The sequence below is a fragment of the Chiloscyllium plagiosum genome, unplaced genomic scaffold, assembly GCF_037043375.1.
Source record: "Chiloscyllium plagiosum isolate Xiang-an unplaced genomic scaffold, Cpla_swu_hap1 HiC_scaffold_6, whole genome shotgun sequence".
NCBI classification, from domain to species: domain Eukaryota; kingdom Metazoa; phylum Chordata; class Chondrichthyes; order Orectolobiformes; family Hemiscylliidae; genus Chiloscyllium; species Chiloscyllium plagiosum.
This window is the reverse complement of record NW_028270144.1, coordinates 50,977,072-50,993,517: the sequence shown is the minus strand read 5'-3', so window position 1 is coordinate 50,993,517 and position 16,446 is coordinate 50,977,072. Positions and strand designations below refer to the sequence as shown.

Sequence of the window (16,446 nt, the reverse complement as noted above, 5' to 3'; positions counted from 1 at the left end):
CTCATCTAGGTCATTTATAAAGATGACAAACAGCAGTGGTCCAAAACAGATCCTTGTGGTACACCACTAGTAACTGAACTCCAGGATGAACATTTCCTATCAACCATCACCCTCTGACTTCTTTCAGCTATCAAATTTCTGATTCAAACTGCTAAGTCGCCCTCAATCCTATGTCTCCGTATTTTGTGCAATCGCCTACCATGGGGAACCTTATCAAACGCCTTACTGAAATCCATTTGCATCACATCAATCACTTTACCCTCATCGATCTGTTTGGTCACCATCTCAAAGAACTCAATAAGGTTTGTGAGGCATTACCTACCCTTCACAAAACCATATTGACTATCCCTAATTGACTTATTCCTCTCCAGATGATTATAAATCCTATCTCTTATAACCTTTTCCAACACTTTTCCCACAACTGAAATATGGCTCACGAGTCTTCAATTTCCAGGGTTGTCTCTATGGCCTTTCTTGAACAAGGGAACAACATCTGCTATCTTGCAGTCTTCTGGCACTATTCCTGTATACAATGACGACATAAAGATCAAAGCCAAAGGCTCTGCAATCTTCTCCCTGGCTTCCCAGAGAATTCTAGGATAAATCCCATTCAGCCCAGGGGGCTTATCTATTTTCACACTTTTCAGAATTGCTAACACCTCCTCCTTGTGAACCTCAATCCCATCTAGTCTAGTAGCCTGGATCTCAATATTCTCCTCAACAACATTGTCTTTTTCCAGTGTGGATACTGATGACAAATATTCATTTAGCACTTCCCCTATCTCCTCAGACTCCACACACAACTTCCCACTACTATCATTGATTGGCAATCTTACTATAGTCATTCTTTTATTCCTGATATACCTATAGAAAACTTCAGGGTTTTCCTTGAACCTATCTGCCAACAACTTCTTGTGCCCCCTCCTGCCTCTTCTTAGTTCTCTCTTTAGATCTTTCCTGACTAACTTGTAACTCTCAAGCACCCTAACTCAACCTTCAAGTCTCATCCTAACATAAAGAACAAAGAAAGTTTACAGCCCAGGAACAGGCCATTCAGCCCTCCAAGCCTGAGCCGATCCAAATGTACTGTCTAAACCTGTTGGTCAATTCCTAAGCATTTGTATCCCTCTGCTCCCCACCTACTCATGCATCTGTCCAGACGCATCTTAAATGAATCTACCGTGCCTGCCTCTACGCGTTCCAAACACCCACCACCCTCTGGGTGAAGTACTTGCTGCATGTAGCCCCCTTAAACTTTCCACCTCTCACCTTGAAACCATGACCTCTCGTTATTGAATCCTTCATCCTGGGAAAAAGCTTGTCTCTAACCATTCTGTCTATACCTTTCATGATTTTGTAAACCTCAATCTCCTTTTTTCTAGTGAAAATAAACCTAACCTACTCAACCTTTCTTCATAGCTAGCACCTTCCATACCAGGCAATATCCTCATAAGCCTTCTCTGCACCCTCTCCAAAGCGTCCACATCCTTTTGGTAATGTGGCAACCACAACTGTACACAGTATTCTAAATGCGGCCGAAACGATGTCTTGTACAATTTTAACATGACTTGCCAGCTCTTATACTCAATACCCCGTCCAATGAAAGCAAGCATATTATACGCCTTCTTGACCACTCTATCCACCTGTGCAGCAACCTTCAGGGTACAATGGACCTGCACTCCCAGATCTCTCTGCCCATCAACGTTTGCCAAGGCTCTTCCATTCATTGTATAATTCCCTCACATTTGTCTGGATTGAAGGCCTTCTTCTTCCTCTTGACAAGAGATTCAGTAGCCTGCTACTAAAGAGTTTTCTTTAGTAAACCATGGCGCCCTCACTTGACTACTTCCTCCTTGCCTGACAGGTACATACTTATTAAGGACAGGCAGCAGCTCTTCCTTGAATAAGCTCCGCATTTAACTTGTACCCATTCCCTGCAGTTTCCTTCCCCATCCTATGCATTCTAAATCTTGCCTAATTGCATTGTAATTGCCTTTCCTCCAACAATAACTCTTGCCCTGTGATATATACCTATTCCTTTCATTACTAAAGTAAACATAACCAAATTGTGGTCACTATCACCAAACTGCTCACCTACCTCCAAATCTAACACCTGGCCAGCTTCATTACCCAGTACCAAATCCAATATGGCCTTGCTGCTTGCTGGCCTGTCTGCATACTGTGTCAGGAAATTATCCTGCACACATTGGACAAAAACCGACCTATCTAAAGTATGCGTACTAAAGTATTTCCAGTCAATATTTAAAGTTAAAGTTCCCCATAACATAAAGATTCCTCCCTCCCCCCCACGCTGTTACTCTCGCTTCTATCCAGAATTATCTTTGCTATCCTTTCCTCTACATCTCTAGAACTATTCAGAGGCCCACAGAAAACTCCCAACTCCCCTCTCCTGTTTCTAACCTCAGCCCATAATACCTCAGTAGAAGAGTCCTCAAACGTCCTTTCTGCCACCATAATACTGTCCTTGACCATCAATGCCTCGTCTGCCCCTCTTTTACCGTCTTCTCCAATCTTACTGAAACATCTAAATCCTGGAACCTGCAACAACCATTCCTGTTCCTGCTCTATCTATGTCTCTGAAATGGCCACAGTGTCGAAGTCCCAGGTACTAACCCATGCTGCAAGTTCACCTACCCTATTCTGGATGCTCCTGGCGTTGAAGTAGACATAGTTCAAACCGCCTTTCTGCTTGCCAGTGAACTCTTGCGACCTTGAAACCATATTTCTGACCTCACTACTCTCAAACTCCTGGACACTGGAACTATAATTTAGGTTCCTATCCCCCAGTTGAATTAGTGTAAACCCTCCAGAAGACCATTAGTAAATATCACTACCCCGCCCCTCTCCCCCTCCCCCCCCCCCCCCCCCCCCCCCAGGATATTGTTACCCCTCTGGTTCAGGTGTATACCATCCTGTTTGTAGAGGTCCCACCTAATGAGCCCCAATTATCCAGGTATCCAAAACCCTCCCTCCTGCACCATCCATGTAGCCACATGTTCAATTCCTCTCTTTCCCTATTCCTTGCCTCGTTAAGACATGGCACAGGTAACAAACCAGAGATAACAACTCTGTTTGTTCCAGCATTAAGCTTCCACCCTAGCTCCCTGAATTTCTGCCTTAAATCTCCCTTTTCTCCCTTTTCCTACCTATGTTGTTAATACCTATGTGGACCACAACATGGAGCTGCTCCCCTTTCCCATCAAGGATCCCAAAAACACGATCCAAGACATCATGAACCCTGGCACCTGGGAGACAACACACTAACCATGAGTCTCTCTCGTTCCCACAGAACCTTCTATCTGTCCCCCTAACTCTGTAGTCCCCAATGACGAATGCTCTGTTCATCTCCCTCCTTCGCTTCTGAGGAACAGGGACAGACTCTGTGTCAGAGACATGCACCCCATGGCTTAACCCTAGTAAGTCATCACCCCGCCCCCCCCCAACCCCCCAACAGTATCCAAAATGGTATACTTGCTATTGAGGGCAACGGCCACAGGGATCCCTGCACTGTCTGCCGATTCCCTTTCTGTCCCCTGACTGTAACCCATCTGCCTCTTTTTTGCAACTGGGGTATGACTACGTCCCTGTAACTCCTCTCAGTAGCGTCCTCTGCTTTCCAAATGATCTGAAGTTCATCCAGCACTAGCTCCAGTTCCATAACGCGGTTTTTGAGGAGCTGGAGTTGGGTGCACTTCGCACAGATGAAGTCAGCAGGGACACTAGTGGTGATTTTCACCTCCCACATTCTGCAAAAGGAACATTCAACTCCGTAACCACCATTCCCAGTGTTCTAAATTCTCAAACAGACTGTAGGAAAATAAAGAATAAAGAGAAAACTTACCAATCCGGTGCACAGAACCTTTTTGTTTTGGTTAGAGAAGGAGGATGGGTGGGACACACTGCCTAACTAGTGTTTTGGGTAACACAACCATCCAAATATATCACTTCACTTTACTCCCATGTATGTTCCTGCTTGGCATGCGCTCTGCCTATCTACAAGCTAAGTTTTCAAATCAGTGATTCACCTTCCCAGCTGTCCTCTGGTTGACGCTCCTGCTCTTCCTGCTGCTGAAACAAAAATGGAGGGCCCCGACGCTCAAGGTAAGTTTTTAAATCAGTTATTCACCTTCCTGTCAGCCCCCTGGTCGATGCTCCCACTCTTCCTGCTGCTGAAACAAAGAAAAACATATTTTTTTCTCATTGTATCTTATCCTGCATTCTGACCTCCATCAGTTTTCCCACTATTGATGTCAAGCTGACAGATCAGTAGTTTCCAGGGTTATCCTTTGTTCCTTCCTTAAACAACAGGGTCACATTTGCTGTCCCTGGGGACCACTCCTGTGTTCAGAGAGATCTTGAAAATTTCTGGCTATGATTTGCTCACTTACTTCTCCCAGCAATTTAGGATGCATTCCATCAGAACCTGACGACTTCACTACCTGGAAGGCTGCCAGCCTTTTTATCACCTATCACTATATTGCTCAGTTGTTCAACAACCACATTTTCAATTCAACTATTATCAGCATCTTCTAATTTGGTAAAGACAGAAGCAAAATATTAATTTAGTACCTCTATCACATCTTTTCCTTCAGTAAACTGCTTACCCTTCTTACTCCTTATGGGCCATACTCTATCCTTCATGAATCTTTTACTATTAATATTTTTGAAGAACATTTTACTATTTTGGTTGAGTACAAACTGTCATCCTTGCCTCATGCTTTCCCTTTGTGTACCTTCTGCCATCCATAGCCTTTCTCCTGCATTTGAGATTCTCCTGATTCCTATTCCTATTATTCTAGTATGCATCATATGCTTTCTTATTCTTCCTTACTTTCTCATCAATATTTTTAGTCTCTAGCTTTGGAGATAGTGAGGACTGCCAATGCTGGAGAGTCAGAGTCAATAAAGTGTGGTGCTGGAAAAGGCATAGCAGGTAAGGCAGCATTTGAGGAGCAAGAGAGTCAACATTTCGGACATAATCCTTCATCAGAAGCAGATACAATAGCAATGTTTAAGAGGCATTGGACAGATACATGAATATGCAGAGAATAGAGGTATATGGACTGCAAGAGGTTTTTAATTTAGAGAAATGTCTTGTGTAGACATTGGCTTGGTAGGATGAAGGGCCTGTTCCTGTGCTGTACTGTTCTTTGTTCTTTGTCTTTTGAACTCTTTGTTAGTTTATTCTCATTTTTAGAAAAACAAGATCCTTTTTATAGCCCTCTTCCAGAGACAGTGATTCATATGGCATGGGGCTCAGTGATTAGCACTGCTACCTCACAGCACTGGGTATCTGGGTTTGATTCCAGCCTTGGGTGACTGTCTATGGAGTTTGCAAGTTCTCCCCGTGTGTGCGTGGATTCATGTTAGGTGCAACTGTTTCCTCCCATAGTCCAAATTTGCGCAGGTTAGGTGGATTGGCCATGCCAAATTGTCCATGGTATCCAGAGATATGCAGGCTCGGTGAACTAGCCATGGTAAATGCAGATAGAGTAGGGAGCTTGGTCTGGATGGGATGCTCTTCAGAGGGTCAGTAAAGGGTCAATGGTGTGTATGGCCTCCTTCACACTGTAGAGATTCTATGATGCTGCTTCAAAGGTCAAAATGCAATGACAGCTTAAAGCACCATTCCTCATACACAGATAGACTAACCCTGAGTCACATGATACTCAGACACTTTCGACTGGGAGCATAGAGTCACCAGGTCCTAAAGCACGCAGATAGGCCCTTCAGCAGAAAAGATTTACAAGAATGTTGCCGGGGTTGGAGAATTTGAGCTAATGGGAGAGGCTAATAGGCAGGGGTTGTTTTCCCTGGAGTGTTGGAGGCTGAGGGGTGACCTCATAGGGGTTTATAAAATCATGAGGGCCATGGATAAGATTAATAGGCAAGGTCTTTTCCCCAGGGCAGGGGATTCCAGAACTAGAGGGCACAGGTTTAAGGTGAGAAGGAAAATATTTAAAAGGGACTTAAGGGCTGATTTTTACATGCAGAGTGTAGTGCGTGTATGGAATAAACTGCCAGAGGAAATGATGGAGGCCACTACAATTACAACATTTAAAAGGCATATGTATGGGTGTATGATTAGGAAGGGCTTAGGGGGATATGGGCCAAGTGCTGGCAAAGGGATGAGATTAAATTAGGATATCACGTCAGCATGGACGAGTTGGACTGAACTGTCTGTTTCCATGCTGTACATGTCTGACTGTGACTCTGATCCATGCTGGCCAAAATGTCCATCCATGCTGACCCCATTTCCCTGCATTTGGCCCATATCCTTCTAAACCTTTCCTATCTATGTATTTGTCCAAATGCCTTTTAAATGTTGTCAATGTATCCGCCTCAACCACTTCCGCTAGCAGCTCATTCCAAATGCGTATCACCCTCTGTGTAAAAAGTAGCCTCTCAGGTTCCCTTTTGTTCTTTCCCCTCTAACCTTACACTGATGCCCCCTAGTCCTTAATTCCCTAACCCTGAGAAAAAAAACTGAGTGCATTCACCGTATCCATGCCTCTCATGATCTTATACAATTCAGTAAGGTCCCCCCTCAGTCTCATACGCTCAAAAAAAAGTTCTATTTTCTCCAACCTCTTCCTATAACTTAGTCCCTTGAGTCCTGGCAACATCATTGGAAATTTCTTCTGCACTTTTTCCAGTTTAATAACATCCTTCCTGTAGCAAGGTGACCAAAACTGAACACAATATTGCAAGTGCGTGCTCACCAACATCCTATACAACTGCAACATAACTTCCCAGCTTCTATATTCAATGCCCTGACTGATAAAGGCCAGTGTGCAAAAAGCCTTCTTCACTGCCCTGTCCACCTGTAACTGCATTTTCAGAGAACCATGTACCTGAACTCCACGATCTCTCTGTTCCACTACACTCCTTAAGGCCCTACCATTCACCATGAAACTCCTACCTTGATTTGACTCTCCAAAATGAGATGTCAATCAATTCACAACATATTGTGACTTCATGCCTTTTTAAGATCTCATTGAATGATATAATGACTGGAGTAGGTGGTTCATTGGGAGTGGTACCTGCAGGACCTGTTATTAATTGGATGTTCTTTTAGTTAGTGTGAAATTTGCAGTATGGACTCCACTCGCCAGGCAAGGCCTCTTCCCACGCTGGGCATTACTTATGTGCCAGTGCCTGTGACTGAGTAAAAAGATGATTTGCTTCATTTCAAATGTGAGAACCAATAGGTTCCTCGTTCTCCTCTTACTCACTACCTTTCTTCCCATCATGCTTCACCAATACTATTTTGTTATTCCTGTCCCCAAGGATATCCTTGAGTATCCCCTCCCCCTCAGATTTTATCAATCCTTTCAATGTTTATGTTTACTTTTCTTTTGTGAGCCTTTTTAAGTGCCAGCTTTGAAGAGGTGTTGCTCTTTCGTCTGACAGCTTCTTCATTTGTCTCTTTTATTTGGTTCACCTTCAACACTTTCCAGTTCAGCCTTTAACAATCTACAACAACTAACTTCCACTGCCATTTCTGTACTCCATTTCTCCAGAAACCATCCCTAATGCTGACTCATTATGCATAATGCCATCCTTCAAATCTCCACCCATGATCACAGTGACTTTGGAGTCTTTCCAACATTTGCTCAAACCACTGCACCCATCACAAACTGCAATCAATGCCCATTGTCAAATGACAGCACTTACAAATTCTCGATCTCACTCTTTAGCGGTGCTGACTCATTGTACCTCAAAGCTATCCTGGCCCTTCCATCATATATCTATCACATCTGCTCAGATAGTACCATCTTCCAGACGGATGCTTCTGATGCTTTTTACTTTTCCATAAATTAAGGATTCCTTGGCATCTTTAGTTGATAGGGCCTTTGATCTTGTCTTTCCATTTCTTGCATATTTGCTCGCGCTCTTCCCCACCTCCCAGAAGCAAAATAATGCTCTCTTGTCATCACCTACAATTGCCCCAGCCTTCCGAGTCAACCAATAACCCCATGCTAATTTCAACACCTCCACTGTTATACTACTAGCAATTACCTTCCCTTTCAACATTCCAAACAGAGTAGTCTTTGGTCAACACTATGCATAATGCTCATATTAAGAATTAGGGATGCAACAACTGCCTTCTACCAAATTTTGTTCTGACCAACCAGGGTCCAAATGTTCTGTCAAAGTGAAACAGTGATCGCCTTCCTATTTACCACAGTTCTAGAGTTGTGTTCTCCACATTGGTGAGAGCAAACACCGAATTAATGATTGCTTTTGGAGGGTTGGGGGCGGGGGGGGGGTTGGTGGTGTCTTAATCCAAAGCATGACACAAATTTTCGGTCTCCTACCCTTTTTGAACTCTATCCTACATCATCTTTGTCTGTCTCTTCTTGACCTAGTATATTGTACCATTGAAGCTAAACACCAGCTTCAGGAACAGAATCATATCTTTCCTTTAGACCTTTAAAGCCTTCTAGACTCAACTCTAGAAACACCACCATCAGAAATATTTCATCCAACAGATTTTTAAGAAATTCCAACAAAAATACATATGCTCACATTTCATTCTCTGCCAATATATTTTAAGAGTACAAGGTAATATTATTGAACCCAATTCGAGTTTGGCTTTTAGACTTTTGTTTTACACGTACTTCTTTCATGCAGTATAGGCTTTTGTATTTCATGTATTTGACTCATTTACTATCTCAAACTCAATATTGCCTCATGTCGCCTCACACTGGTCATTTGGTACAATGGACACTGTATTACGTTTGTGTATTCATTCACAGTATGTGGACATCACTGCAGAGGCCAACATCTATTGCCCACCTCTGATTATCCTTGAGAAGGTACTAGTGAGCTCTGCGCTGTGTTTGGGCTGACCCTACTCCCACATTGCTGTCCCGTAAGGAGTATCACGACTTTGAACAATGGAAGGTCAAAGGTATGCTTTCGTGTTGGTATGGCTGTATACATTGGAGCAAGAAAGCGTAAAGCATTGTTTGGTGCTCTGGACTTCTGTTTTGAGGTTTCCAATTATTTTGTGGCTCACCTTTAGAATTAGATGAGATTGACTCTAGAAACAGAGAGTTGGTTTTCTGGAGTAAGGTTTGGATAGGAGCATTTCAGACACAATATGGAAATGGCATAAGTATTTTAATCAGTCATTGTTCACTTTTGTGACTTGTATTTATTGAACAATTGAAACAAAATTGATGGCAAAAAAAATGGTAGGGAAGACCCTGTGACAAAACTGATCATCTAGGAATAATTTGGAGATGCCGGTGTTGGACTGGGCTGTACAAAGTTAAAAATCACACAACACCAGGTTATAGTCCGACAGGTTTAATTGGAAGCACTAACTTTCAGAGCACTGTTCCTCCATCAGGTGATAGTCCAGCAGCATGCTCAGAAAGCTAGTGCTTCCAATTAAACCTGTTGGACTATAACCTGGCGTTGTGTGATTTTCATCTAGGAATAGGATGAGGTGTGATTTAAAGGGCTGGACAGGGAGACTCCATTCTGATTGAATTAACATCTTGAAAAAAATAAAGAACTAAGAATAATGGAAATCTGAAGCAAAGGTTGAAATTGCTGGAGAAACTCAGCAGGTCTGTGGAGAGAAATTAGAGTCAACATTTCAGATCCAGCGACCCTTCTTCAGAAATGCAGTTTCCACAAACATCAGTATCTTTGATGGTTCTGGCTTTACTATATTTCCTGGCAGCTACATTAATGACAATTGCTGTAAGACCTGTATATGATTTTAATCAGTAATATTATTGTGTCACTCACTGCAGCTTAACAAAAGAACTCATATTAGATCATTCTCTGTTACCCTATTCAAATGTGTTCTTCATTGTTACACTAAGTACATCACAATAGCGTTGTTACATCATTTGTTTTTATTTTCACACCATAAAAACAACTTTGCTGTAGTTATTTAAACTGTTACAAAATACAAATTTACAGCATTTTGAATGCCCCTTAAGTCAGAATCCTTTGAGTCTGAACTGTAATTTGTGTGGAAGTTCACATAATGGAATGTGGCTTGTTCATCCAGAGACATGATGCGGAGGCAGATGAAAAGCCTGGGAACTATAGTGATGGGTAAGTTGTTGGAGGGGATTCTGAGGGAGAGGATTTATATGTATTTGGAAAGGCAAGGACTGATTAGGGATTGTCAACCTGGCTTTGTGCATGAGAAATCGTGTCTCACTAACTTGATTGAGTTTTTTGAAGAAGTGACAAAGAAGATTGATGAAGGCAGAGCAATAGACATTGTCTATATAGCAAAATGCCAGTATTACTGGAATTTTGAAATAAAAGCATAGAATTTTGCCAACATTAAGCAAATCAGTGTGAAATAGTAAACTGTTACCTTTAGGTTTTATGGCCCTGGATTAATACTAGACTGTGGGGAAGATATTGCAGGATCTCAGGATCAGTGTGCCTGGTTCAAAACCCCAGTAAGCTACTAATGATTGTTATTATAAGTATTTCACAAAACAAAGGATTGTTCATATTTTAAATTCTTTAAATGAAGCACAAAGTCAAGCCCTTCGGCCCAAAGCCTCTTGCTCCACATATCCCTCAAATCATTAGATTTAATCTCACTCTCACTGATTCCTGAAGAAGGGCTCATGCCCGAAACGTCGATTGTCCTGCTCCTTGGATGCTGCCTGACCTGCTAGCTTTTCCAGCAACACATTTTCAGCTCTCACTCTAATACAACAGGTTTCCATTTGTTGCAATTCAAATTGACTTTAGGCCACCATAAAGACTCAGGTCCTTTCCATCTTGTCTACCAAAGCATTAGTAACTCTTTCCAAATAGATTGGCTAACTATTGATAGATAAAGGTTGATCTTCAATGGAAAGAACACTTATTGATCTACAAAAGATTCTTAAGATCTTCAATTCCCCATTCAACTCAGTATTAACTGACAAAGGAGCATTGTAAGAAATTATTCCCACATAAAGTAACACCAAATGCTATGTTTCTTCACGAGTCCGGTGAGGAAACTTTCAAAAATGTTTAGTCAGAGTCATACAGTACAGAAGCCCTTTGGTCCATCAAGTCTGAACTGACAAAGAAAATTTTATTTTCTCAATTATAAGCAGATAAACCAATTCATGCATTTTGCAAAGTTGGCCATTGTATCTTTAAAGGACAACTTTGCTGTTCATATATTATTTCATTTAGAGTCGTAGAGATATATAGCATGGAAACACACCCTTCGGTCAACTCATCCATGCTGACCAGATATCTTTATAATGAATCTAGTCCCACTTGCCAGCATTTGGTCCATATCCTTTTAAACCTCTCCTATTCCCATCTAGATGCCTATTAAATGTTGTAATTGTACCAGCCTCGACCACTTCATCTGGCAGTCCATTCCATATACGCACTACCCTCCACGTGAAAAGGTTGCCCCTTAGGTCCCTTTTATATCTTTCACCTCTCACCTTAAACCTATGCCTTTCTAATTTTGGACTCCTCCACCCCAGTGAAAAGACCTTGCCTATTCATCATATCCATGCCCCTCAACCTCCGACACTCCAGGGAAAATAATCACAGTCTATTCAGCCTCTTCCTATAGCTCAAATCCTCCAACCCTAGCAATGTCCTTGTAAGTCTTTTCTGAACCCTTTCAAGGTTCAGAACACTATTCCTATAGCAGGGAGACCAGAATTGCAAACAATACTCCAAAAGTGGGCAAACCAATTTCTTGTAAAATCACAACATTACCTCACAACTCCTATACTCAATGCACTGACTAATAAAAGCAAGCATACCAAATGCCTTCTTCACTATCCTGTCTACTTCACTTTCAATGAACTGGGGTGGCATGGTGGCTCAGTGGTTAGCACTGCTGCCTCACAGTGCCAGGGACCCAGGTTCAATTCCAGCCTCGGGTGACTGTCTGTATGGAGTTTGCATATTCTCCCCATCTCTGCGCAGGTTTCCTCCCACAGTCCAAAGATGTGCAGGTCAGGTGAATTGGCCATGCTAAATTGCCCATAGTGTTAGGTGCATTAGTCAGACGGAAATGGGCTTGGGTGGGTTAGTCTTCGGAGGGACAGTGTGGTCTTATTGGGCCAAAGGGCTTGTTTCCACACTGTAGATTAGATTAGATTACTTAGATTAGATTAGATTAGATTAGATTACTTACAGTGTGGAAACAGGCCCTTCGGCCCAACAAGTCCACACCGACCCGCCGAAGCGCAACCCACCCAGACCCATTCCCCTACATTTACCCCTTCACCTAACACTACGGGCAATTTAGCAGGGGCAATTCACCTGACCTGCACATTTTTGGACTGTGGGAGGAAACCGGAGCACCCGGAGGAAACCCTCGCAGACACGGGGAGAATGTGCAAACTCCACACAGTCAGTCGCCTGAGGCAGGAATTGAACCCGGGTCTCTGGCGCTGTGAGGCAACAGTGCTAACCACTGTGCCACCGTGCCGCCCACAATCTAATCTAATCAAAACTATAAACCTGCACTCCAAAATCTCCTTGTTCAGCAATATTTCCAGAACCTACTATTAAGTGTACAAGTCCTGCCCTGGTTTGCCCTTCTAAAATACAGCACCTCACATTTATCTAAATTAAACTCCATCTGCCACTCCTTGGTCCATTGGCCCATCTGATCGAGATCCTGTTGTACTCTGAGGTAACCTTCTTTGGTATCCATTATACCTCCAATTTTAGTGTCATCTGCAAACTTATTAACCATACCTCCTAATTTCACATCCAAATCATTCACATAAATGACAAAAGGCAGTTGACCCATCACTGATCCTTGTGGTACATCACTGGTCTCAGACCTCCAGTCTGAAAAGCAAACCTCCACCACCACCACCCTCTGTCTTCTACCTTCAAACCAGTTCTGCATCCAAATAGTTACTTCTCCTTGTATTCCGTGTGACCTAACCTTGCTAACCAGTCTTGAGGATACACTTGAAGCAGTCATTTAACCTTAATACATTTGTCCTACTTCTCAAGTATTCAGTGATCGCAACAAATTCAATGCTTATTGTTAAAGCTGGGCACAGTAAGACTTCTGCCGGACTAAAGTTAGAGATTTCAGATCCTTAGCGATTCAGTTTGCTTTGCAAAGATTAAGCTATAAGAATAAAGTGATGGAGAAAACCCTAAACTACCATAAGGAGCAGAATGACAAGTTTCCAATCATTGTGAATCAGTTCACAAAAGTTATCTGAAAAATATAAATTAAATACATTAGCTATAATATTCTTTGAGTCAACAGGGGCACATTGCAGTTTGTGCATTTGGAATGTAGATAAGATTAGATTAGATTCCCTATGGTATGGAAACAGACCCTTCGGCCCAACAAGTCCACACTGAACCTCCGAAGAGTAACCCGAAGAGTAATGTCAGTTTGTCATTTAAATCTTATTCAGAAAATAGTGGCAAACCTACCAAAAGCAGAAACAACACAGCAGCCTATAGGTTCTCCCTACAGCAGTCTATTCAGACCTCAAAATGACAGGAACCGCCACGGAAATCAGTTGAGTTATTCTTCCTGCATGTATGCACTCGCCTGCTTTGGTAAAATATTAAAAGCACCTCATTACCCATAGAAAAGTCTGAACATTATAATTATAGAATACAATCAATCAGGCATAGCTGAACATACCTTTCCTTTTTGTCTCACCAAAACAATTCTTATTGTAACAACAAACAATAATCTAGTATGGTTCATTTAATGTGGAGAAGAGCTCCAAGGTATTCCACAAAGTTATAATCAGAAAATACATAAACTATTGTTGCCCTAACTACAAATATAATACAGATGAATGGGAACAAATGGAAAAAATGTAAAATGAACACATTTGCTGAATTCCAACAAGGAATGAAATATATACCTTCTGTGTTTGCTGTCTGCTACTGTGTAAAAGCTGTGTCACTCTCACTTGAAAAATATGTGCTGCCTTTCAAGGAGCAGACATTGGTGAAGATTATCTCTGTTAATCAAGGTTAATCAAGAGCCAAGCTTGGAGATCAGCAATAATTTCAGATGTTAGAATATTAGGGTGACAGGAAATTCCGGGTTAAAACATAGAACAGTACAGCACTGGAACAGGTCCTGTAGCCCACCATGTCTGCACAACTATGATGTATAGAACATACAACTGTACAGCACAGGAACAGGCCTTTCCGCTCATGATGTTGTGCCAAACATGACACCAAATTAGACTAATCCCTTCTGCCTGCCCTTGGTCCATATCCCTCCATTCTTTGCATATTCATGTACTTATCTAAAAGTTCCTCGAACACCCCTATTGTATCTATCTCCACCACACCCCTGCCAGCATGTTCTAGACTCCTTCCATCCTCTGTGTAAAAAATTTGCCCCTCACATCTCCTTTGAACCATCCACCTCTCACCTTAAATGTATGCCATCTATTATTAGACATTTTAGCTCTGGAAAAAGATTCTGACCATCAACCCTATCTATGCATCATTTAATTTTATAGACTTCTATCATGTCTCCCCTCAGCCTCCACTGCTCCAGAGAACAAAGCTTGAGTTTATCTGGCCTCTCCTTATAGTTAATGCCCTCTAATGATGGCAGCATCCTGGTAAACCTATTCTACACCCTCTCCAAAGCCTCCACATCCTTCCTACAATGTGGCAACCAGGTTTGAACACAATACTTAAAGTGTGGCCTAACCAATATCTTATAACGCTGCAGCATTCCATCCTGACTCTTTTACTCAATTCCCTGACCAATAAAGGCAAAGCATGTCATGTGACGAGAGTGTGCTGCTGGAAAGGCACAGCAGGTCAGGCAGCATCCAAGGAGCAGGAGAATCAACACTTCAGGCATAAGCCCTTCCTGAGGAATCATGCCATATCAGGAAGCATGCCATATGCCTTCTTTACCACCCTATCTACTTGCGTAACTATTTTCAAGGAGCGATGGACTTTGAACCCCAAGATCACTCTGTGCGTCAATGCTTGTCAGGGTCCTGCCATTAACTGTATATTTTTCCGCAAGATTTGATCTCCCAAAGTTCAACACCTCACATTTACCCAAATGAAACTCCATCTGTCATTTCTGCACTCATACATGCAACTGATCTGTATTCTGCTGTATCTTTTGACAAACTGCTACACTATCCACAACTCCACCAATCTTTGTAACACCTGCAAACTTAATAAACCACCCATCCACATTTTCATCCAAGTCATTTATATATATGTCACAAACAGCAGGGGTCCCAGTATGGATCCCTGCAGAACACCACTAGACAGGCCATTCTAACCTAACGCCACCTACCCGCATATGGCCCATATTCCTCTACTTCCTGGCTATTCATGTGTATGTCCGAATGCCCCTTAAATGTTGTTCTCATATCTGCTTCTATCACCTCCCCTCACAGTATATTCCAGACAATTACCACCCTCTGTATTAAAACTTGCCTTGCACATCTCCTTTAAACATTCCCCCTTTCATTTTAAACTTATGCCCCCTAGTATTTAACATTTCCACCTGGAAAATGACTGATTATTCACTCTATCCATCCACTCAATTTGTGCATCTCATAATTTTATAGACTTCTATCCAGTCACCACTGCCCAGCCTATATGCTCTGGTAAAAACAAATTTGTCCAAACTCTTCTTATAGATAATACACACAATCTAGCAATTATTCTGGTAAACATCTTTGCACACTCTCCAAATCCTCCACAACAATCCTATGGTGTGGTGTCCAGAACTGCACACAATACTCCAAATATGGCCGAATTAAAATTTTATACAGCTGCAACTTAACTTGCCAACTTTCCTACTCAATTTCCCAACCAATGAAGGCAGGCATGCTGTATGTCTTCTTTACCAACACAAGTGGATACACTTGTGTTGTTACTTTCAGGGAGCTTAGGGCTTGCACCCCAAGATCACTCTGTATGTCAATGCTCCTCAGCATTTACTGCAGACTTTCTTCTTGCATTTGACCTCCCAAAATGCATGACCACACACTTGTCCAGGTTAAACTCCATCTGCCATTTCTTGGCCCACCTTTCCAACTGATTGATGTCCTGCTGCAACCTTGGATAAACTTCTTCATTATTAACAACTTCAAAGATGCTTTTGCCATCTGTAAACTTACTAATCAGACCACCTACATTTTCATCCAGATCATTTGTATATATTACAAACAATAAAGATCCCAGCACCAATCCTTGTAGAACATCACTTGTCATAGATCTCCAGTCAGAAAAATACCTCACCAACTACCCTTTGCCTTTTATGACCAAGCCAATTTTATATCCAACTTACCAACTGACCTATGTGACATAATCTCCTGGACCAGACTTCTGGGCATGAAAGAGCTTTTCAAATGCTTTAGTAAAGTCCATATAGACAGCATCCACTGTCCTACCCATATCAATCATTTTTGTCACCTCCCTAAAAAC

The 16,446-nt window shown here is 42.1% G+C and overlaps 1 long non-coding RNA gene across 2 annotated transcripts in view; it reads right to left on the bottom strand.

Moving 5' to 3' along the window:
- Window positions 1-16,446, bottom strand: part of LOC122551131 (uncharacterized) — an 80,073-nt gene that overhangs the window by 10,101 nt on the left and 53,526 nt on the right. Inside the window, exons 5-6 of one of the 2 annotated variants that reach the window (XR_015757354.1) lie at window positions 13,444-13,567; window positions 4,148-4,190 (exon numbers count right to left, since the gene is read on the bottom strand). This is a non-coding gene — a long non-coding RNA (uncharacterized LOC122551131). The remainder of the gene's footprint in view (window positions 1-4,147; window positions 4,191-13,443; window positions 13,568-16,446) is intronic. The other variant, XR_015757353.1, reaches the window with a different exon arrangement.